This window comes from Siphateles boraxobius, unplaced genomic scaffold (assembly GCF_051911475.1).
Source record: "Siphateles boraxobius isolate OS27281-9 unplaced genomic scaffold, OSU_SipBor_1 137, whole genome shotgun sequence".
Classification (NCBI taxonomy): Eukaryota; Metazoa; Chordata; class Actinopteri; order Cypriniformes; family Leuciscidae; genus Siphateles; species Siphateles boraxobius.
In genome coordinates, this window is record NW_027508741.1 from 1,752,501 (window position 1) to 1,762,500 (window position 10,000).

The 10,000-nt window shown below is 29.7% G+C and overlaps 1 protein-coding gene across 1 annotated transcript in view; it reads left to right on the forward strand.

Annotated features, from left to right (window-relative positions):
• csmd3a (CUB and Sushi multiple domains 3a) overlaps positions 1–10,000 on the forward strand; it is a 307,148-nt gene that overhangs the window by 238,802 nt on the left and 58,346 nt on the right. The window lies entirely within an intron of this gene.

A 10,000-nucleotide genomic window follows, 5' to 3' on the forward strand; every position in this document is an offset into this window, starting at 1 on the left:
TATTAGGTGTTATTTAGCTGTTATTTAGGTTTTATTTAGCTGTTATTCAGATGTTATTTAGGTGTTATTTAGCTGTTATTTAGCTGTTATTTAGATGTTATTTAGATGTTATTTAGGTGTTATTTAACTGTTATTTAGATGTTATTTAGCTGTTTATTAGGTGTTATTTAGCTGTTATTTAGATGTTATTTAGCTGTTATTTAGATGTTATTTAGGTGTTATTTAGCTGTTATTTAGCTGTTATTTAGCTGTTATTTAGATGTTATTTAGATGTTATTTAGGTGTTATTTAACTGTTATTTAGATGTTATTTAGCTGTTTATTAGGTGTTATTTAGCTGTTATTTAGATGTTATTTAGCTGTTTATTAGGTGTTATTTAGCTGTTATTTAGGTGTTATTTAGCTGTTATTAGGTGTTATTTAGTTGTTATTTAGATGTTATTTAGGTGTTATTTAGCTGTTATTAAGTGTTATTTAGATGTTTATTAGGTGTTATTTAGATGTTATTTAGCTGTTATTCAGATCTTATTTATCTGTTTATTATGTGTTATTTAGATGTTATTTAGCTGTTTAATAGGTGTCAGTTAGCTGTTTATAAGGTGTTATTTAGATGTTATTTAGATGTTATTTAGCTGTTTATTAGGTGTTATCTAGCTGTTTATTATGTGTTGTTTAGCTGTTTATTATGTGTTGTTTAGCTGTTATTTAGATGTTATTTAGCTTTTTATTAGGTGTTATTTAGCTGTTATTTAGGTTTTATTTAGCTGTTATTCAGATGTTATTTAGGTGTTATTTAGGTGTTATTTAGCTGTTATTTAGCTGTTATTTAGCTGTTATTTAGATGTTATTTAGATGTTATTTAGGTGTTATTTAACTGTTATTTAGATGTTATTTAGCTGTTTATTAGGTGTTATTTAGCTGTTATTTAGATGTTATTTAGCTGTTATTTAGATGTTATTTAGCTGTTATTTAGCTGTTATTTAGCTGTTATTTAGATGTTATTTAGATGTTATTTAGGTGTTATTTAACTGTTATTTAGATGTTATTTAGCTGTTTATTAGGTGTTATTTAGCTGTTATTTAGATGTTATTTAGCTGTTTATTAGGTGTTATTTAGCTGTTATTTAGGTGTTATTTAGCTGTTATTAGGTGTTATTTAGTTGTTATTTAGATGTTATTTAGGTGTTATTTAGGTGTTATTTAGCTGTTATTTAGCTGTTATTTAGCTGTTATTTAGCTGTTATTTAGATGTTATTTAGGTGTTATTTAACTGTTATTTAGATGTTATTTAGCTGTTTATTAGGTGTTATTTAGCTGTTATTTAGATGTTATTTAGGTGTTATTTAGGTGTTATTTAGCTGTTATTTAGCTGTTATTTAGATGTTATTTAGGTGTTATTTAACTGTTATTTAGATGTTATTTAGCTGTTTATTAGGTGTTATTTAGCTGTTATTTAGATGTTATTTAGCTGTTTATTAGGTGTTATTTAGCTGTTTATTAGGTGTTATTTAGCTGTTATTTAGATGTTATTTAGCTGTTATTTAGATGTTATTTAGGTGTTATTTAGGTGTTATTTAGCTGTTATTTAGCTGTTATTTAGATGTTATTTAGATGTTATTTAGGTTTATTTAACTGTTATTTAGATGTTATTTAGCTGTTTATTAGGTGTTATTTAGCTGTTATTTAGATGTTATTTAGCTGTTTATTAGGTGTTATTTAGCTGTTATTTAGGTGTTATTTAGCTGTTATTAGGTGTTATTTAGTTGTTTATTAGGTGTTATTTAATTGTTATTTAGATGTTATTTAGCTGTTTATTAGGTGTTATTTAGCTGTTTATTAGGTGTTATTTAGATCTTATTTAGCTATTAGGTGTTATTTAATTGTTATTTAGATGTTATTTAGCTGTTTATTAGGTGTTATTTAGCTGTTTATTAGGTGTTATTTAGATCTTATTTAGCTATTTATTAGGTGTTATTTAGATGTTTATTAGGTGTTATTTAGGTGTTATTTAGCTGTTATTAAGCTTTTTATTAGGTGTTATTTAGCTGTTATTTAGATGTTATTTAGCTGTTTATTAGGTGTTATTTAGCTGTTTATTAGGTGTTATTTAGATCTTATTTAGCTATTTATTAGGTGTTATTTAGATGTTTATTAGGTGTTATTTAGGTGTTATTTAGCTGTTATTAAGTGTTATTTAGATGTTTATTAGGTGTTATTTAGGTGTTATTTAGATGTTTATTAGGTGTTATTTATCTGTTATTAAGTGTTATTTAGATGTTTATTAGGTGTTATTTAGATGTTTATTAGGTGTTATTTAGGTGTTATTTAGCTGTTATTTAGCTGTTATTAAGTGTTATTTAGATGTTTATTAGGTGTTATTTAGGTGTTATTTAGATGTTTATTAGGTGTTATTTAGCTGTTATTAAGTGTTATTTAGATGTTTATTAGGTGTTATTTAGGTGTTATTTAGGTGATTTAGCTGTTATTAGGTGTTATTTAGATGTTTATTAGGTGTTAGCTGTTATTTAGCTGTTATTAAGTGTTATTTAGATGTTTATTAGGTGTTATTTAGCTGTTATTTAGCTGTTATTAAGTGTTATTTAGATGTTTATTAGGTGTTATTTAGGTGTTATTTAGGTGTTATTTAGGTGTTATTTAGCTATTTATTAGGTGTTATTTAGCTGTTTGGCTGTTATTAGGTGTTATTTAGGTGTTATTTAGCTGTTATTAGGTGTTATTTAGATGTTTATTAGGTGTTATTTAGGTGTTATTTAGCTGTTATTAAGTGTTATTTAGATGTTTATTAGGTGTTATTTATGTGTTATTTAGGTGTTATTTAGCTGTTTATTAGGTGTTATTTAGCTGTTTATTATTTGTTATTTAGCTGTTATTTAGCTGTTTATTATGTGTTATTTAGATGTTATTTAGCTGTTTAATAGGTGTCAGTTAACTGTTTATTAGGTGTTATTTAGATGTTATTTAGCTGTTATTTATCTGTTTATTTTGTGTTATTTAGATGTTATTTAGCTGTTATTTAGCTGTTATTTATCTGTTTATTATTTGTTATTTAGGTGTTATTTAGCTGTTTAATAGGTGTCAGTTAGCTGTTTATAAGGTGTTATTTAGATGTTATTTAGATGTTATTTATCTGTTTATTTTGTGTTATTTAGATGTTATTTAGCTGTTTAATCGGTGTCAGTTAGCTGTTTATTAGGTGTTATTTAGCTGTTATCTAGATGTTATTTATCTGTTTATTTTGTGTTATTTAGATGTTATTTAGCTGTTATTTAGATGTTATTTATCTGTTTATTATGTGTTATTTAGATGTTATTTAGCTGTTTAATAGGTGTCAGTTAGCTGTTTATAAGGTGTTATTTAGATGTTATTTAGATGTTATTTAGCTGTTTATTAGGTGTTATTTAGCTGTTTATTATGTGTTGTTTAGATGTTATTTAGCTTTTTATTAGGTGTTATTTAGCTGTTATTTAGGTTTTATTTAGCTGTTATTTAGATGTTATTTAGGTGTTATTTAACTGTTATTTAGATATTATTAAGCTGTTTATTAGGTGTTATTTAGCTGTTATTTAGATGTTATTTAGCTGTTTATTAGGTGTTATTTAGCTGTTATTTAGATGTTATTTAGCTGTTAATTAGGTGTTATTTAGCTGTTATTTAGGTGTTATTTAGCTGTTATTAGGTGTTATTTAGTTGTTTATTAGGTGTTATTTAATTGTTATTTAGATGTTATTTAGCTGTTTATTAGGTGTTATTTAGCTGTTTATTAGGTGTTATTTAGATCTTATTTAGCTATTTATTAGGTGTTATTTAGATGTTTATTAGGTGTTATTTAGGTGTTATTAAGCTTTTTATTAGGTGTTATTTAGCTGTTATTTAGATGTTATTTAGCTGTTTATTAGGTGTTATTTAGCTGTTTATTAGGTGTTATTTAGATCTTATTTAGCTATTTATTAGGTTTTATTTAGATGTTTATTAGGTGTTATTTAGCTGTTATTTAGCTGTTATTAAGTGTTATTTAGATGTTTATTAGGTGTTATTTAGGTGTTATTTAGCTGTTATTATGTGTTATTTAGATGTTTATTAGGTGTTATTTAGCTGTTATTAAGTGTTATTTAGATGTTTATTAGGTGTTATTTAGGTGTTATTTAGCTGTTATTAAGTGTTATTTAGCTGTTTATTAAGTGTTATTTAGATCTTATTTAGCTATTTATTAGGTGTTATTTAGCTGTTATTTGGCTGTTATTAGGTGTTATTTAGGTGTTATTTAGCTGCTATTAGGTGTTATTTAGATGTTTATTAGGTGTTATTTATGTGTTATTTAGCTGTTATTAAGTGTTATTTAGCTGTTATTAAGTGTTATTTAGATGTTTATTAGGTGTTATTTAGATGTTTATTAGGTGTTATTTATGTGTTATTTAGCTGCTATTAGGTGTTATTTAGATGTTTATTAGGTGTTATTTATGTGTTATTTAGCTGTTATTAAGTGTTATTTAGATGTTTATTAGGTGTTATTTATGTGTTATTTAGCTGTTTATTAGGTGTTTAGCTGTTTGTTATTTGTTATTTAGCTGTTATTTAGCTGTTTATTATGTGTTATTTAGCTGTTTAATAGGTGTCAGTTAACTGTTTATTAGGTGTTATTTAGATGTTATTTAGCTGTTATTTATCTGTTTATTTTGTGTTATTTAGATGTTATTTAGCTGTTATTTAGATGTTATTTATCTGTTTATTATGTGTTATTTAGATGTTATTTATCTGTTATTTAGATGTTATTTATCTGTTTATTATGTGTTATTTAGCTGTTATTTAGCTGTTTAATAGGTGTCAGTTAGCTGTTTATAAGGTGTTATTTAGATGTTATTTAGATGTTATTTAGCTGTTTATTAGGTGTTATTTAGCTGTTTATTATGTGTTGTTTAGCTGTTATTTAGATGTTATTTAGCTTTTTATTAGGTGTTATTTAGCTGTTATTTAGGTTTTATTTAGCTGTTATTTAGATGTTATTTAGGTGTTATTTAACTGTTATTTAGATGTTATTAAGCTGTTTATTAGGTGTTATTTAGCTGTTATTTAGATGTTATTTAGCTGTTTATTAGGTGTTATTTAGCTGTTTATTAGGTGTTATTTAGATCTTATTTAGCTATTTATTAGGTGTTATTTAGATGTTTATTAGGTGTTATTTAGGTGTTATTTAGGTGTTATTTAGGTGTTATTTAGGTGTTATTTAGGTGTTAAGTGTAATTTAGATGTTTATTAGGTGTTATTTAGGTGTTATTTAGGTGTTATTTAGATGTTATTAGGTGTTATTTAGCTGTTATTAAGTGTTATTTAGATGTTTATTAGGTGTTATTTAGCTATTATTAGGTGTTATTTAGATGTTTATTAGGTGTTATTTAGCTGTTATTTAGGTGTTATTTAGATGTTTATTAGGTGTTATTTAGCTGTTATTTAGGTGTTATTTAGATGTTTATTAGCTGTTATTTAGCTGTTATTTAGGTGTTATTTAGCTGTTATTTAGATGTTATTTAGCTGTTATTTAGATGTTATTTAGCTGTTATTTAGCTGTTTATTACGTGTTATTTAGCTGTTTATTATTTGTTATTTAGCTGTTATGACACATGTATTGTGAAATATGTAAGCGCCCGTTCTCCTCTGTTAGATATCAGTGTTTGGTTTGATCACTCATAATGACTGGAGCCGTTCCACAGTATTCTGCATTGATTCCCTCTTGGCTGTATGAAATGCGTCATTTCTGTCTAGCGCTCTCCTTCCAGATGTTATGCATTTGTTTTTTGATCCAATATCAGATTTTCTTTGCCGGTCCACATGCTCACATGCGTTTACAGATCTCTTCCTCAGCGTTCTCATTAGCTCTGAAACACTATTGATTGTCGTTGCTTGGACTGTGTTTGTGTTTTGTGTTTCACAGCATTCGTCCTTGATATATAGGAGCTTTAATATCCAGACCTGTTTTTCCACATTCAACACCGTCTTGTTTGCTAAAGAAATCTGCATAGCGTAGTGTACGTGAAAATGGCGGCCATTAAAATTCTGAGAACAAACACAGCGAGAGCAAAGAGATCCTGCAGAGAAACATCAGTGTCGTGTCCTAATAGAGCGTAATGCAGAGTCATTATAAACACAACCCTGTGTCCTGTGTGACGGACCGTAGCCGTGAGTGATCTGTGACACACACACTCACTCACACACACACACACACTCACACACACACACACACACACACTCACTCACACACACACACACACACACACTCATTCACTCACAAACACACACACACTCACACACACACTCACTCACTCACACACACACACACACACACTCACTCACACACACACACACTCTCACACACACACACACACACACACACACTCACACACACACACTGTGTTATTTACTCTCACATTATTTATTTGTACATTACTATTTCTCTGTACACAACGAGAGAGAGAGAGAGTGTGTGTGTGTGAGTGTGTGAGTGAGTGAGTGAGTGAGTGAGTGAGTGTGTGTGTGTGTGTGTGTGTGTGTGTGTGTGTGTGTGTGTGTGTGTGTGTGTGTGTGTGTGTGTGTGTGTGTGTGTGTGTGTGTGTGTGTGTGTGTGTGTGTGTGTGTTAACACACTGAACGCCTCAGGGACCCACTTGAGTGATGGGCCTTATATGTGCAACACATGCTGAGCAACTGCACAACACATACATACAAACACACACAAGCATGTCCTGTAGAGCACACACACACACACACACACACACACAAACATGTCCTGTAGAGCACAGCAGACACCTGCCAGAGAAGCCCCGCCCCTAACTCACGTTAACTAATGAACTTTATTGTGAAGTGTTACGGAGAAAAGTATTGTCGTATCATAAACGCACGGAAACTCAAAGGTCTTCACGGCAACCTGTCAAAATAAAAGTTCAGTTTAACTTGAGGAAATTGTGACAGAAATATATTACCGTTGTACGGTAGTATTTAGCGTCTTAATGTTATAAAACTAAAACTAATAATAATAATAATCATAAATTATTATTAAAACTTGAGTTTATAAGGAATAATCACGATTTTTCTTCCATGCTTTTAAGCTCTTTTTGCAGCAATGTGTTTGACAAAAAAAGTTAGTTTAAATTTCATTAAATTAAATTAAAATAAAATAAACTATTCGTTTTATTGCCAGAAACAAATTAAACTACTCAATACATATTTTCTGGGGGGGAAAAAACATTTCATAGAAATGAAATGCTTTTTGATTATTAACATTTTATTAAACCATTCAAATGAAAACTTAAAACAGAAAACACACAATTTGGTAAAAATATAACGAAATTTTAAGGGAAAAAAACTTATTTCATGGGGCCGTAAATGTAAACTTTTAATACATTTCTGTTAAATCGTACAAGTTTCATGATTTCAATTAATTAGACATGCTTTTGGATTACTAAAATTTAATTTATTCATTAAAATGGAGTTAAAAAAAATAAAAAAAACAGAATTTAAAAAAAGGAATTTGGGGATTTTTTTTTAAAAAATTGGGAAAAAATAAAACAGATTTCATAGGGCCCTATGAATGAACAGGTATAATAATAATAATAATAACAGAATTGTCTTTTCTGGATGAGCTTTTTCTTTAAAGCAGAATGTAAGTTTTAATTCTATTTTTAATTCTATTTAATCCCTCAAAATGGCACCTTTAAAGCTGTTGTGTATGTGAAATATTCCTCGAGGTGCCGACTGCCCTGCTAACCGAACAGGCTCGTTGCTTTAATAAGTTAGAGGTTTCACGGATCTATTTAATCGCAGTGGATTTAACATTCAACACTCTTCGCAGAGACGAGAACTCTGAGGATTTCAGTTTTTAACCTTGTTAGCTTCCATGTCTCATTAAACTCGGCCCCTGAGCCACGAGATTCACACATGAAATGTTTCACATCATCATCATCTTCATCATGCTCGTGTCTCCACACACCTTGAGCTGATTTATTATACATTAAACATCCTCCATCTTATGCATGAAGGCGTTCAATCATCCAGGTCACTGTGGAAAGTCAGCTAAACTTTGTGCAAAGCTGCTACTTTTGCTTCAGAGTTTGATTGGGTCGGACAGCTCAGGAGTCGAAGGCCAGTTTTATAGGATATTCTGTCCTGTCTTCACATTTACTCTCCAAAAGCTACACCTGCAGATCAGCCGTGCTATAGTCATATTAAAGCTTCCAGGAGCAGTTCACCCAAACAAATGTCATCGTTTACTCGCAGACAACATAAATACGACACAACCTTAACTTAAAATCAGCATCACATTTGCGCTCACATTTGCGCTCAAGTTGTTCGGGACAAAAACAGCACATGTGTGATATTGCTTAACTGTAATATATATATATATATATATATATATAGACCAATTTTTTTCCTGAAATCTTGTCTCATACTCGTTTTGTCACAACAAATCTTCCTTAACACCAAAAAATATTTTCATAATGTCCTTTTGTGTTGAACATAAGGTTGAGTAAATAATCTGAACTGTCCCTTTAATAAAAGCTGATGGCTGTTCAATGTGACGAACTAATGGACACATTATTGACCTTTGAATGACTTTTGTTAGTTTTGCAAGGCTGGATTTGCACATTTACAGTGTGAGCAGCGCCGTGACTCTTGCACATTTATTTTATTTATTTTTAGCAGGTTTTATTAAAGCGCTTGCTTTCCCAAACATCTCATGATTTATTCATCTGCCGTCCGAACCCCAGCTGCTCTCCAACACTGAGTTTCAGCGCACGAGTTTCCATCTGCTCCCCCCCCAAATTGTGTGCTTTTTATCAATTCAAGATTTGCAATTTAAAAATCTTTTGATTGGCCCCGCAGACGTTTTCTGACTTCTGTTGATTCCACCAGTGCAGGAAATCCTGGCATGTTCAGGAAAATAAACATTTGCATGGATTTACCACTCGCTCCAGACACAAAACACCAGCGAAGTCTCATTAAAGTTCCAATGAAGATGATGCAACTGGTGAAAACAGGTTTCAGCCCTGAATCACAGTTAGACTTAAGCCCTACTAGACCTTGTGTGATTAAGAACCCCCCCCCCACACACACACACACACACATCTGAATTTCATGTGGCGCATTCGCTCGGGAGATTTTACTCGAACTTACTGACTTATCTCCTAGATATGATGTCAACAGGCTATTGCTTGGAAATACATTGTCGTTACTATAGGTCTGTATGATAATTGCATAAACAGAATAATGTTTTTTACCGCATGTCAATCATCTCCATCTAATTTTTCTTTTTGTTTTCGCTCTTCTGATGATTTTCAGCTTTCTCTTTCTGCAAATTGTATAGTTGTATGGTATATACAGGTGAAACTCGAAAAATTTGAATATCGTGCAACAGTTCATGTATTTCAGTAATTCAAATTAAAAGGTGAAACAAATATATTTAGTATATAACTATATACATGTGCATGATTATACTTTTCAGGTGGCCGACATTTCTGTATTTAAAATCCTTTTTTTTTTATTGATTTCATGTAATATTCTATTTTTCTGTGATTTTGAATTTGGGGTTTTGTAAACCACAATCATCAATATTATAACTTTTGCACGATATTCTAATTTTTCGAGTCAGACATGGCCGATTCACACGGGGTTTAGATCACAGGCAACCTCCGCAATTATTACAAATGACTAGAGGTCACCAGGTTATACTAATCCTGTGCGAATAGGGCTTTAGAATTTTAGACTCAAACTTAGACTTAAACTTAGACTTAGACTTAAACTTAGACTTTAACTTAAACTTAGACTTAAACTTAAACTTAGACTTTAACTTAAACTTAGACTTAAACTTAGATTCAAACTTAGACTTAAACTTAAACTTAGAATTAAACTTAGACTTAAACTTAGACTCAAACTTAGACTTAAACTTAGACTTAGACTTAAACTTAAACTTAGATTTAAACTTAGACTTAAACTA